This window comes from Triturus cristatus, chromosome 9, assembly GCF_964204655.1.
Source record: "Triturus cristatus chromosome 9, aTriCri1.1, whole genome shotgun sequence".
Taxonomy (NCBI): domain Eukaryota; kingdom Metazoa; phylum Chordata; class Amphibia; order Caudata; family Salamandridae; genus Triturus; species Triturus cristatus.
This window is the reverse complement of record NC_140592.1, coordinates 1,063,846,180-1,063,858,949: the sequence shown is the minus strand read 5'-3', so window position 1 is coordinate 1,063,858,949 and position 12,770 is coordinate 1,063,846,180.

The window sequence follows — 12,770 nt, the reverse complement described above, 5'->3', positions numbered from 1 at the left end:
TTTTTAGACTCGCTGAAATAGATTCAGCCGTCCTCAGAGTAATTAATGGGCAAAAATAGGGGCTCTGTGTAAATGCAAATGGCTGCATCAGACCACTGGCCCGACATCTTGAATGGTGTCCAAACGCCATCACTGACATTAGAGGCACATAACAGAGAGCAATGCCCTGCAGGGCCCCCATAGCAGAACCATGATGAAGGCATCACCATTTCATGTGAGCATAAGCAGGCAAAGGCGTAGTGCTGATAGCAGCATTACCTGCCTGAGGCCGAAGTCCAGGTTGTTCTGCTGCCCCAGCAGCTGTGGAAATTCCACCCTTTGCTGCATGTCCTCCAGGGCCAGTAAACGTAAAAGGCGAAGTGTGGTAGACATCACTTCGCCCAATCCTGGAAGCAACTGCCAGATTCATGCTGCACCTGTGAGTCAGTCAGAGGCCTTGTGCAAGGATAGTCATCACTGTAGCAGGAAGATCCTGTTTTCATCGGCGGTCAGGCCAGAGCTTCGCGATGGCACTCCCCACAAGAGGTTGATGCTGTAGCACAAAGGATTGACTTGACGGAACCTTGCATTGGGCAGTGCGAGCAACAAGAATTTGGTGCCAATGGCTCTATTTGCAGCCTTGAGGATCCCAATAACTTAATTTCAGCTCGACTGGGGTCCCTGCAAATGTGCAGCACCTGAGAGGTCACAACCTGGGGTCAGAGACTTACTCCAGCTGGATCTGTGTGCTGGTTCAGATGGTTGAGAGCCTGTTATTTCCCTTTGGCTATGAACATAAAGCCAGTAACCTACCCCTTTTCAGTTACCCTGGGAATTCTAGGTTCAGGTGCAGGTCCAATCCCTCTGACTCAGGCAGGAGGGCAGCAGGGCAGCAGCAAGACAGCAGTCCAGCAAGATAGTAGTCCAGCATGATAGAAGTCCAGCAACATGTCTATCTGTTCAGTAGCACAGCAGTCCTTCTTCCTGGCAGAGTCTCCACAAAACCAGATATATACTGAAGAGTTGGTGTCTGAGGTTGAATATTTCTACCAGGTGCCTCCTTGGAAGTGGGAGAAACTTCTAGAGGTTTCCCTTTGAAGTACATAGGTTTTATGCCTACCCTTCCCTGGCTCCCGACTAACTACAGGGGTATGCAGCCCTTTGTGTGGAGGCGGAACACAGCCTATTCAAGTGTAAGTAGGACTGTGCCCAGCTTCACCCTCCCATCCTGCCAGCGATGACCCATCCAGGTACACCTAGCCGTCTATTGTATGTGGCTGACTAGAAGAAATGCACAAAGCCCAACTGACAGGTACAACCAGTCATGTGACCCAGTGATAGCCTGCAGGCACTGAATGGATAAAGCAAGAGAATGCCAACTTCATAAAAGTGTCATTTATAAAATTGTAAATTAAAATCCATTCACTATAAGTAAGGATTTTTCAGTACAATTCTAAAGACACCACACATGAACTGGCGACCTATTCTCATTTACAAGTTACAGCTTATTAAATGGAATACGCTAACTTCAATGTTATCCTATGGGAAAGGGAAGCAAGCAAGGCTTAGTCCAACATGACATTAGTCAGGCAATGTGGCAATCCTTTCAGTAGCACAGCAGTCTTTATTCCTGACAGAGTCTCCACAGGTTCAGGAGTGTACTGAAGAGTTGGGGTATGAGGTCCAATATTTATTCCAGGTGCCACCTTTGAAGTGAGAGAAGCTTCTAGAGATTTCCCTTGAAGTGCATAGGTTGTCTGCCTCCCCTGCCCTGGCTCCACACTAACTACAGGTGGTATGCAGCCCTTTGTGTGGAGGCAGGACACATCCTATTCAAATGTAAGTAGGGCTTTGCCAAGCTCCACCCTCCCATCCTGCCAGTGATGGCCCAATCTGGAACAGCCAGCCCTCTATTGTGTGTGGCTGTTTAGGAGAAATGCACAAAGTCCAACTGACAGCTACACCCAGTCATGTCACCCACAGCTAGGGTGCAGGCACTGAATGGATAAGGCATTAAAAGCCTAACTTTATAAAGGTGGCATTAAAAATATTTGCAATTTAACATCCAACTTCACCATAAGTAATGATTTTTCATTAGAATTCTAAAGACACCAAACATGAACTGGTGACCTCTTCACTTAGGAAGTTAAAGCTTATTAAATGTGAAAATGTAACTCCAAAGTTCTCCTATGGGAGGGGCAGGTCAGCAAGGCAGTAGTCCAGCAGGATATCAATCGGACAACGTGACAATCCTTTCAGCAGCATAGCAGTATTTCTTCCTGGCAGAGTCATCACAGGTCCAGACGTATAATGAAGTGTTGATGTCTGGGATCCAATATTTATACCAGGTGACTTCTTTGAATTGAGAGATGCTTCTAGAGGTTTCCCTTTGAAGTCCACATGTTTCCTCACACCCCTGTCCTGACTCCAAATTAAATACAGGGGTACACAGCCCTTTGTGTGGAGGCAGGACACAGCCTATTTAACTGTAAGTAGGACTCTGCCCAGCTCCACCCTCCCATCCTGCCAGAGATGTTCCACCCAGGCACACCTAGCCATCTTTTGGTTGTGACTGTCTAGGAAGAACACACAAAGCCTAACTGAAAGATTCACCCAGTCATGTGACTCAGAGATAGGCTGCATGCACTGAATGGATAAGGCAGGAAAATGTTGACTTTAGAAAAGTGACATTTATCAAATTGTAATTTAAAATCTGACTTCGCCTTAAGTAAGGATTTTTCATTATATTTCCAAAGACACCAGACTTTTCAGCCTATTAAATGTAATGAAGTAACTCCACTGTTATCCTATGGGAGAGACAGGCCTTGCAGTAGTGAAAAACAAATGTAAGAGTTTTTCATTTCCAGGGCATGTAAAATTTAAAGGACATGTCCTACTTTTTAAATACACTGCACCCCACCATCTGTACAGTCCAGGGCCTACATTAGGGGTGACTTGTATGTATTAAAAGGGGAGGTTTGAGCCTGGCCAAAGGTTTGTTTTTTATATTGAAAAAAGGGAAGAGGGGAGGACTAGGAGCTGATAAAGGTCCAGTACCCGTGCTCCAAAAGACACTAAATGTTTCAAAATGGGGGTAATTGTTTCCTGTAAATGCACAAATTATGTTAAGAGAAGAAATGGAGGACAAGCAACAAGGCTGTTTCTTGTTGCCCTCACACATTCCTGGGAATGTCATGCTTCATCATCGGGCGGGTGCTCCTCATCAGGCTGGTGCTGCAATGCCCTATGGGTCCCCCGAAGGGTCACTTTAGCGGAGATCTTTAGATTTTTCTCGATGTTTGATGAGTGTGGGGGTGTCCTAGTGGGGTGGTAAAGAGTGAGTGTGAAACTGAGAAAAACTGGCTAGGGGATATCACATTGAATTTAATAGAAGGATTCCCCTGTCAGATTAAAAAACCCGTAGGTTGGTGTTATTATGGGGGTATCAATGTCCCCTAGTAGAAGAAAAAAGGTCAACATATTTCGCACCTGATATGGTCAAATTGATCCTTGGCACTTCATCAGGACTGGAAAGTAGTGGGATGGTAATGGGCTAACCCCACATATAATCTCAGGGTGAGTGGCCCCCTCTAATAGGGTCGAACTCACTTGTTATCAATATCGCTCTTAGTTTGACCTAATTGTTACATAAATTACACTTCATGGGTTCACGCAAAGGTTTATTTTGCCAGGGTGAAATGGCAACTTAAAACTGCACACACAGGCTGCACTGGCAACTCTGAGACATGTTCAAAGGGCTTCATAAGTGAGTGGTGCAAACAGTGCTGCACTAGTAGCATTTAATTTACAGGCCCTGGGTAAATGCATTACAACTCTACTAGGGACTTACAAGTAAATAGAATATGGCACTTAGATGTATGTCGATTCTATCATGTTTAAAGGAGAGAGCACAAACACATTAATTAATCAATCAATCAGGGAATTATAAAGCGTGCTACTCACTCGTGAGGGTCTCAAGGTGCTAGGGAGGGGGGGGGGGGTGCAGCTCCGGATCAGTCAAAGAGCCAGGTCTTAAGGTTCTTCCTAAGGGTGTGGAGGTTGGGGGAGCATCTGATGTTGACAGGGAGCTTTTTCCAGGCTTTGGCTCCGATGTAGGAGAAAGCTCTTCCACCTGCTCTGCTTCTGTGTATGTGGGGTGTTTCTGAAAGGGCGAAGTCTGCGGGACGAAGGTTCCTCCTGGGTACGTGGAAGGAGACTCTCTCGTTGAGGTATTTGAGTCCCATGTTGTGGAGTGATTTGTAGGCGTGGGTGAGCAGTTTGAAGGTTACTCTCTTCTGGAAGCAGTGTCGGGTGTCTTCCGGGGTTCTTTGTGAGGAAGAGGATGAGCTGGGTATCTTCGGCGTATGTGAATATGCTAAACCCGTATTGTCTGACGATGGTGGCGAGGGGGGCCATGTAGATGTTGAAGAGCGTGGGGCTGAGCGATGATCCTTGGGGTACTCTGCAGTTGATCTGTGTGGGTTCAGAGATGAATGGGGTGAGTCTGATCCTCTGGGTTCTGCCAGAGAGATAGGATTGGATCCAGGAGAGGGCCGTTCTTCGTATCCCAACACCGTGGCTGCGAGAGTGCGATGTGAGACAGTGTTGAAGGCTGCAGAGAGGTCTAGTAGGATGAGGGCTGCGGTGTGTCCATGGTCTAGTAGCATGCAGATGTCATCGGTGGCAGCGAGGAGGGCCGTCTCAGTGCTGTGGTTGCTTCGGAATCTGGACTGGGAGGCGTCCAGGATGGAGTTCTCTTCGATGAAGGCGGTCAGCTGAGTATTTACGAGTCTCTTGGTGACTTTGGCTGCGAAAAGGAGGAGAGAGATGGGCCGGTAGTTTTTCAGTTCTGTCGGGTCGTCCGTGGGCTTCTTGAGGAGGGGTTTGACCTCCGCCCACTTCCAGCCGTCGGGGAAGATGCCAGATTCAAAAGAGGCATTGGTACGTCCTAGTTCGGGTGTGACGGCGGTGGCGGCCCAGTGGTAGAAATGCAGTAGGCAGGGGTCCGTGGGGGCTCCTGAGTGGGTGTTCTTCATGGTCACGGTGGTGTGTTCGATGGTGGCCAGATTCTAGGTTGTGATGATTGGCTCTGAGTCAGTGGAGGTGGCAGGAGGGGGGGTGTCCGGGGTCTGTTCACTGAAGTTGTCATAGAGGGCCTTGATCTTCAGATGGAAGTAGGAGCTGAGCTGGTTGCAGAGTTCCTGGGATGGTGTGATGTCTGTGGCTTCGCTGGAGGGTTTGGTGAGTTGCTGTATGATGTTGAAGAGTTCTTTAGTGTTGGTCGTGTTGGTGTGGATCTAGTTCTTGATGAAAGTCCTCTTGGTGTCTCATAGGCACTGGTGGTATTCCTTCCGGGCATCCCGGTAGCTGTTCAGGTCTTCCGTGGTTTTCCATTTTTTCCAGGTTTTCTCGAGTCGTCTGCAGGAGTGCCTGGCTACTTGGAGTTCGGTGGTGAACCAGGCGGCTTTCAGTGCTGGGGTGGTGGAGGGGTGCGAGCTTGTCGGTGCAGCTGGAGATCCAGCGGTGAAATTCCTTGGTTGCTGAGTTGGTGTCGGTCATGGCACTGGGTTTGGTTTAGGAGGAGGGTGGTGTTGAGGTGCTCCTCTGTGATCTTGCTCCAGTTCCTACGAGACAGGCGTGGGGGGGTTTGGGTCCGGGGGAAGTGTTGAAGGTGAAGTGTACGCAGTGGTGGTCCGTCCAGGGGGGCTGTGAGGTGTTGCTTAACTGGATGTTTGTCCCTCCTGCTTCAGTCCGAGGTTGGAGAGGTTGTCGAGGAGGGTGATGGAGTCAGGGTCGCTGCAGTTGTCAAGGTGGAAATTGAGGTCTCCAAGTAGAATGTAGTCTGTGGATGTGATGGCGTGGGGTGCGACGAGGATGGCGATGGTGGTTGCGGACTGGGCTCGCGGTCCGCGGGGTCTGTAGGCAAGGGTGCCTTGTAGCATGGTCCTGGGGTTGGTCTGGATCTGGAAGTGGGGGTGTTTTGTGTTGGAGTGGGAGTCGCTCATGTTGGAGGTGGAGTCGAAGGGAGGTCTTCTGAGCAATGGCGAGTCCTCCTCCAGGGTAGTGAGTGCGGTCCCTTCTCTGATTCTTGTATGCATCGGGGATGGCAGTGGCGATGTCAGGGCCGGAGGTAGCATTTGTCCAGGTTTCAGTGAGGAAAGCGACATCAGGCAAGAGGGTGTCTAGCAGGTCCCAGATCTCTAAGGCGTGTCTGTGTAGGGAGCGTACATTGAGGAGGATGCATGTCAGGGCTCCAGTGGTGCGGGCATCTGGTGAATTTTTGGCGGTCTTGGGGGCGCAGCCGATGGTGAAGGATCATCGGCAGTATCTGCAGGAGAACTGTCCTTGGGTGATGTTCGGTGTTGCTCTTTGGCAGTCATTGTGTCTTCCGGGGTTGAGTACGTGGAGGGCAGCGGATATGTATCAGCGGGGTTCCGGAGATTCAGGGTTCCTGGCCACGGTCGGGTCACAGGCGGGAGCAGTGGCGGGGAAACCAGTGGGATGCGAGGGAAATAAAATAAAATTAAATAACCACCAGGGGAATGCTACCTGTGGGCAGCGGGAGGAAAAACGAAAAAAAGGCAGGCAGAAGAGGCAGCAGGTAGCACTTAGCACTTGTTAGCAGTGGTAAAGTGTACAGACTAGCAAACAGAGATCAGAAAAAATAAGAGGTTGTGAAGGCAAAAAGGTTGTGGGAAGGCCACCCTAAGGCTGACAAGCCTATATTTATGCATATATGTAACCCCGCCAGGGTTAAAAAGCTTTATTTTTAATTATTTTTCACCAAAAATCACAACAGATCTCTGACTCCGGGGAAAAGAGCGACCAGGTGGGCCAGGGTTCCAGGGTCATTTGTTTTTAAAAAGAGGGGGCACCCAGGGCCCCCCCACTGTAGCTCTTTAAGCCTAGTGAACCACTAACAAGAGATCCAACAGAATAACTTAGAGTACAAATTGCAAACATGATTGAGCAAGTGCTAGCACATGATTGGATCACACAAAAAGAGGGGATTTTCTAAATAGCAATAACCCCATCATCCCCTCCTTCTACACTATCCTGAAAATCCTTAAGACCCTGGATAACACACATGGATGGCCAATAGTGTCAGGGATAAGATCAATTTTGGAACCTTTGTCAAGATTCGTTGACACTTTCCTCAGACCTCTAATCTAGAAGAAAAACACCTACCTCAAGGATACAAAAACAGTACTATGCCTCTTGAAGGACACACAATATAACCCATATATTTACATCCTGATGGCTTTAGATATCGAGAGCCTTTATACAAGCCTCCCACACGCAGAAACTCTCTACATCATTGATGAAGTACTTTTTGATGAAGAATGTTTTTTCCAGACACCAAGGAATATGATAATAGAATGTTGTAAGTGGGCCTTAACTCAGAATTTCTTGAAGTTCGAGGAGACTCTGGGCCATATTATCAAGAACGGCACAAACATTATTGCCGCTTTAGGGGCAGGAAACTGCCGCTAAAGCAGCGATAAGGGGCTTGATAACATGCCGTAGAGAATTCCAATAGAAGCCCAGGTTCTGGTGTCAAGGACATCAAACTTGGGCTTCTATTGGAATTCTCTAGGGCATATTATCAAGCCCCTTATCACTGCTTTAGCGGCAGTTTCCTGCCGCTAAAGTGGCGATAATGTTTGCTCCTTTCTTGATAATATGGCCCTCTGTATCTACAACAACACGGGACATGCATGGGAAGCACCTTTGCTCTAAGTATAGCCGGACTCTATGTGCATCATTTGGAATCGCTCAAGATCCTCTGCCAACAGAACCCTTTTCTACACCATTTCAAACTATGGAAAAGGTACATTGATGATGTTCCAGTAATCTGGGAAAGCGATGAAATCACAGCAACCAAATTCCTGACACGGCTAAAACACGCAGAATGAAATTTTTAGATTCACTAGCAACATGAATAGAACCCAACTGGTGTTCTTAGATCTTAATATAAAATCAGATCAGGGATAACTGAAGACTACAACACATGAAAAACCAACAGCAAAGAATTGCCTTCTACGATATGACAGTTTCCACCCCAGACACCCAAGGGAGAATTTGCCCTTTGGACAATTTTTGAGAATAAGGAGGAACTGCTCTGACTTGAAAGATCATCAGATACTAGCCAACCATTTGGCTTGTAAACTAGAAGCTAAAAAATATCCAAGTAAGATGGTGTAACAAGCGAGGAAAAGGGCACAAAACAACAATAGAGATGCCCTCCTAGAACCTCCACCACACAGAGACAGAGAAGAGAGACCAATATGCATTGCCACTTTCAACATAGCATCCAATTTGGTAACCAAAACCATCCAAAAGAACTGGCGCATATTGAATACTGGGTCCTTATGTATACCACATCCTATGTTCTCTCATAGACAAATTAAGAGCCTGAAAGACATGTTGGTACACACACATCCTCGCAGAACGCAAGATGAGATAACAAACACACAAAGTACCATAATACCTACCATCAACCACTATCTGTGTGGCACCTTCCGTGTCTGCAATTTAACAAAACCAACAAATACAGTGACTTTCAAAAATCAGATGACCAGACAATTAAGAAATGAAACCACCTGCAACACACAACAAGTAGTGTACCCAAGAACATGCCCATGTAACCTACGCAATGTAGGAATGACAACCCGGAAAGTTAAAACCAGAATCTACGAGCAACACAGCAACCTGAAGTCTGGCAGAGCACCCGCTAAAATGTCAACCTACTATATAGAAAAGAAGCATACAGCCCAAGACTACTAATGGGTCATCCTTGAAAATGTAAAAGATACAGTGAATGCAGAACCAAGCCTTTTCGAAAGGCAACAAAGATGGGTGTTGAAACTAAAAACGTATGCCACAGCCTGAATGACAACATTCCATGAAGCCAATTCATAAGGGGAAATGGAGCAACACCTTTCATATGTATAATTAAATGACGCAAGATAACTAACCCCAGTAAAACCTATCATAAGGTGTAATTTGCTTTGTGAAGGACCTTTTAAAAACCCACCTCTGCATTTTACTTTACATATTATGCTGGATTGCTTTAACACCATCATCAAATAATACGTGTTCTAGCAATGAAAAATAGCCAGGAAACTACCACCTTTATCTATATCAGTTTTCCCCTTCGTAAACATTTGTTAGGAACACGTTTCAATAAAAAATAAAAACTCTGTGCCTGTGATGAGTTCACACTAAAATAGAACAGAGAACCCAATCATCTTCCCCATAAGATTTTGTCACAAAGCCCAATGGAACCGAGTCATAGTTCCACTGACCACTGCCATTTTGGTATGCTTAGCAGTCTAGTCTTTTTTAGCAATGTCCTTGATGCACCATGATCTAGTAAAACCTCCGGTGGACACCGCACTAACTAAAAATGTGCAGTCCTCATAGGTTTATCCAAGTAGGTAGGGAAGCAGAGGTTTCACCTTGAAGTGGTAAGTTAGGCCCCCGTGTTCAATTACAATTGTGGTGAGCCAGTAAACGGCTCTGTTTTTTAGCTGCGAGGACCAAAATGGAACAGTCATTGTTCCAGGGAGCCTCATTTCTTTTCAAATACGTTCTTGTTGCAATTCTTTTAAAGGCCATGCGTTACTGATAGAACAATTGCCGCAACCTTCGAGTAACAAGTGCCATATTTATCACTCCCACACCAACAGAGTGTGACAACAGGCCACCCTCTCCCCCAGAGGTACCATGATGCAACATTACAGCATCATATATGTATGTGGATCTTTTCATTACAATTTCTTTTGCATGGTATGCATTTATATATGCACATGTGTCGCAAAACAGTGTGATTATTTTTTATTTCCTACATTGTACCAATTATGCTCACCAACCATGTATGCTGGTGTGATCTCTTTCACCTGGAGGTGCTCTCACACTTGAAAAAGATAAGAATCACTCAGTATTAAATGATTGAAATACGTACACAGCCAAAGGGCTGGTACACCTAACTCTCCTTTTATATCCCCACAGATTATCAAACAATGAACACCTAATAGGTGGTAACTGTCTATATTTCCATATTTTCTGCATGCAATTAGTGTGCGTCCAGTGTGAAATAACAGGAGTGGTACTAGGGAACTAGCTACCCAAGGTCCTGAAGAAGAGCCAATTTAGGGGCACAGCTCCAAACATGTTGAACTTTTAGGAGAATAGATCCATTAGAAATCTCTTATCCTAATAATATTTTTAACCATACCGGCTTGAGGTTAAAATAAATTAAAGGACACCAACTAGCAAGGTATTTCTAACTACACACCATCTATCCCCACTCCCCTTCTTTTTGGAACAACATCTTTATCATTGTATATAAGAATAAAAAGTGCTCCCACATAGGTCGTAGCATGCCCGATCCGGAAGGGGATGGACCCGATGATGAAGCGTGCCACCAAGGGGTAACCCTGGTAGGTGAGGGTTTTACAAGTAAAACCTTTGTTTTTCTTCAGTGGAGAGTTATGTACACATAACTGCACTGGGTTTTTCTTTTTGGGAATTACAACCACCTCCCCGCATCGTTCTTTTTATAAAAGGAGGGGGGACGTGCTGACCCTCTTCCTGGGCATTGTAGAAGACTTGGGGACCACCACCTCCTGTGGCTTTAAGATTATAAATGGAGGGGGGACATGTGGACTCCCATACTGGGACCACCACCTCAATTGGGCTATGAAATATACAAAACTGGTAGGGAGGATGTGTGGTCCCCTCCTGGACCATATACAGCCAAGGAAACTACCACTTCCCTACAGCCAACCTGTGAAAACTGAAGGAGGGGGGCTGCTTGGCCCTGCTCCTGGAGCCAATAATGGCCCTGGGTCCGCCACACCCCTGGGTGGGCTTTCTATGTCCTAGGATGCCCAGCCCCGAAACATATCTGTTTGCTATGACTTGGTTGCAGCTTTGATAGCTCCCGCCAAGTCAGAGCAAACACTAACTCCACTCCCAGCAAGCGGGAGCTGTCAAACAGCTCCCACTTGCTGGGATTGAAGTTTTCATCTTTTTCCCTGCCTGCTGCCATGTGGGCAGGCAAACAGATGAACCGGTTGCTCTCACACACAGGAAGCTGCATATTTAGCAGCTCCCTGTGTATGGGAGCATGCTGGCTCCTGCTGGAGGTGGGGAGCCAGCAGGGACCATAGGGCAATCATGCTCCGTTGTGGTCCTAAACGGTGTAGACTGGGTGCCCTGGTTGGGTACCAGGGTGCACAGCATAACAAGGCTGGGCCCGGGGGATGGTGTCTCCGGGGTCAAAACCGACCCGGGAGGGGGGCCACTCAACCCCCTCCCCCATTCAATTGTGGCCAGGCCCCGGGGAATGGGGACTCTGAGGCAGAAATTGTCTGGGGGGCCACCTGACCCCCTCCCCATATTCTTTAGTAGTATGCAAAGGTCTTTCCTCCTTTTCCCACATTGATGGACAGTTTAACAAAAGGCCCCAGGGTGTTTTTCCAGCTAATTTTGGCGACGTTCTATTTATGCAAAGGAATACGAGGACATCTCCACCAAACAAAGAAGCACTTACTTCATTTAGTCAAGAGGAAGTACCCCTGGTTGGTGGAGATTAACCTCTTTGTATTCTCGTCATCTTCTCAGGATGAGGATTCACATTATCACAGCTTTCATTGCTGAAATTACATGTGCAAAAGGTCACTGCAAATATTAACTGATGGTCTTTTATGCAGTTGTAGTGCAGAATATGCATGAGACATTTACTGAATGAAGTAGCACTTACTAATTAACCAGATGAAAGTACTCCAGCTGAGTAGACGTTTTTGGCAAAACTGGGGACTCTTCCTGGAAAAAATGAGGTTCCATTCTGGCCCTGGCATGCATTTCATAGAAATTAAACTTAAACAAGAAGCACTTACAAATATAAACATATCAGGTGCCCTAGCTGAAGCTCCACTTCGATAAAGTAGAAACTTTCACAACTTCTTGGGCTTGGTGAAGGTAAATCAAATGTGTTTTCTCTCTCTATACCATGTTGAAAAACAATCTGAAATACTTAATGGAGATGAATGCATCATTGATCTAATGGAGCGCATTCTGATCTGTAGTGACTTTAATGAGTGGTTTCTTTCCTGTCGTCTCATGGTGAGAGCAGAGTCCATGGCTCTGCTTTTAAATACCCTAAGTATGCAAATGCACACAATCCATAGTTCCACTCACACACCGACTTGCAGACACACATTGGCACTCAAACACCCACTCACAGACCCACACAGGTGCTCATACACCTACTCACAGCCCCACATAGGCACTCACACACCCACTAACAGACCCATAGCACCACTCATAGGCACACACAGTCATACACACACACAGACTCACACACCCACTCACACACCCACTCACAGAACCATAGCACCACTCACAGACCCAGGCATCGACCCACAGAGGCACTCGTACACCCACTCACTGACCCATGATACCACTCACACACCCACTCACCGACACACACAGGTGCTCACACACCAACTCACAGACCCACACAGGCATTCACACACCAATTCACAGACCCATAGTGCCACTCACAAACCCAGTCACAGATCCACAAAGTCAATCACACACCTACTCACAGACACATACAAGCACTCACACACCCACCCACAGATCCACACAGGTGCTCACACACCTACTCACAGCCCCACATAGACACTCACACACCCACTAACAGACCCATAGCACCACTCACAGACCCAGTCATAGACCCACACAGGCACTCATACACCTACTCATTGACCCATGAGACC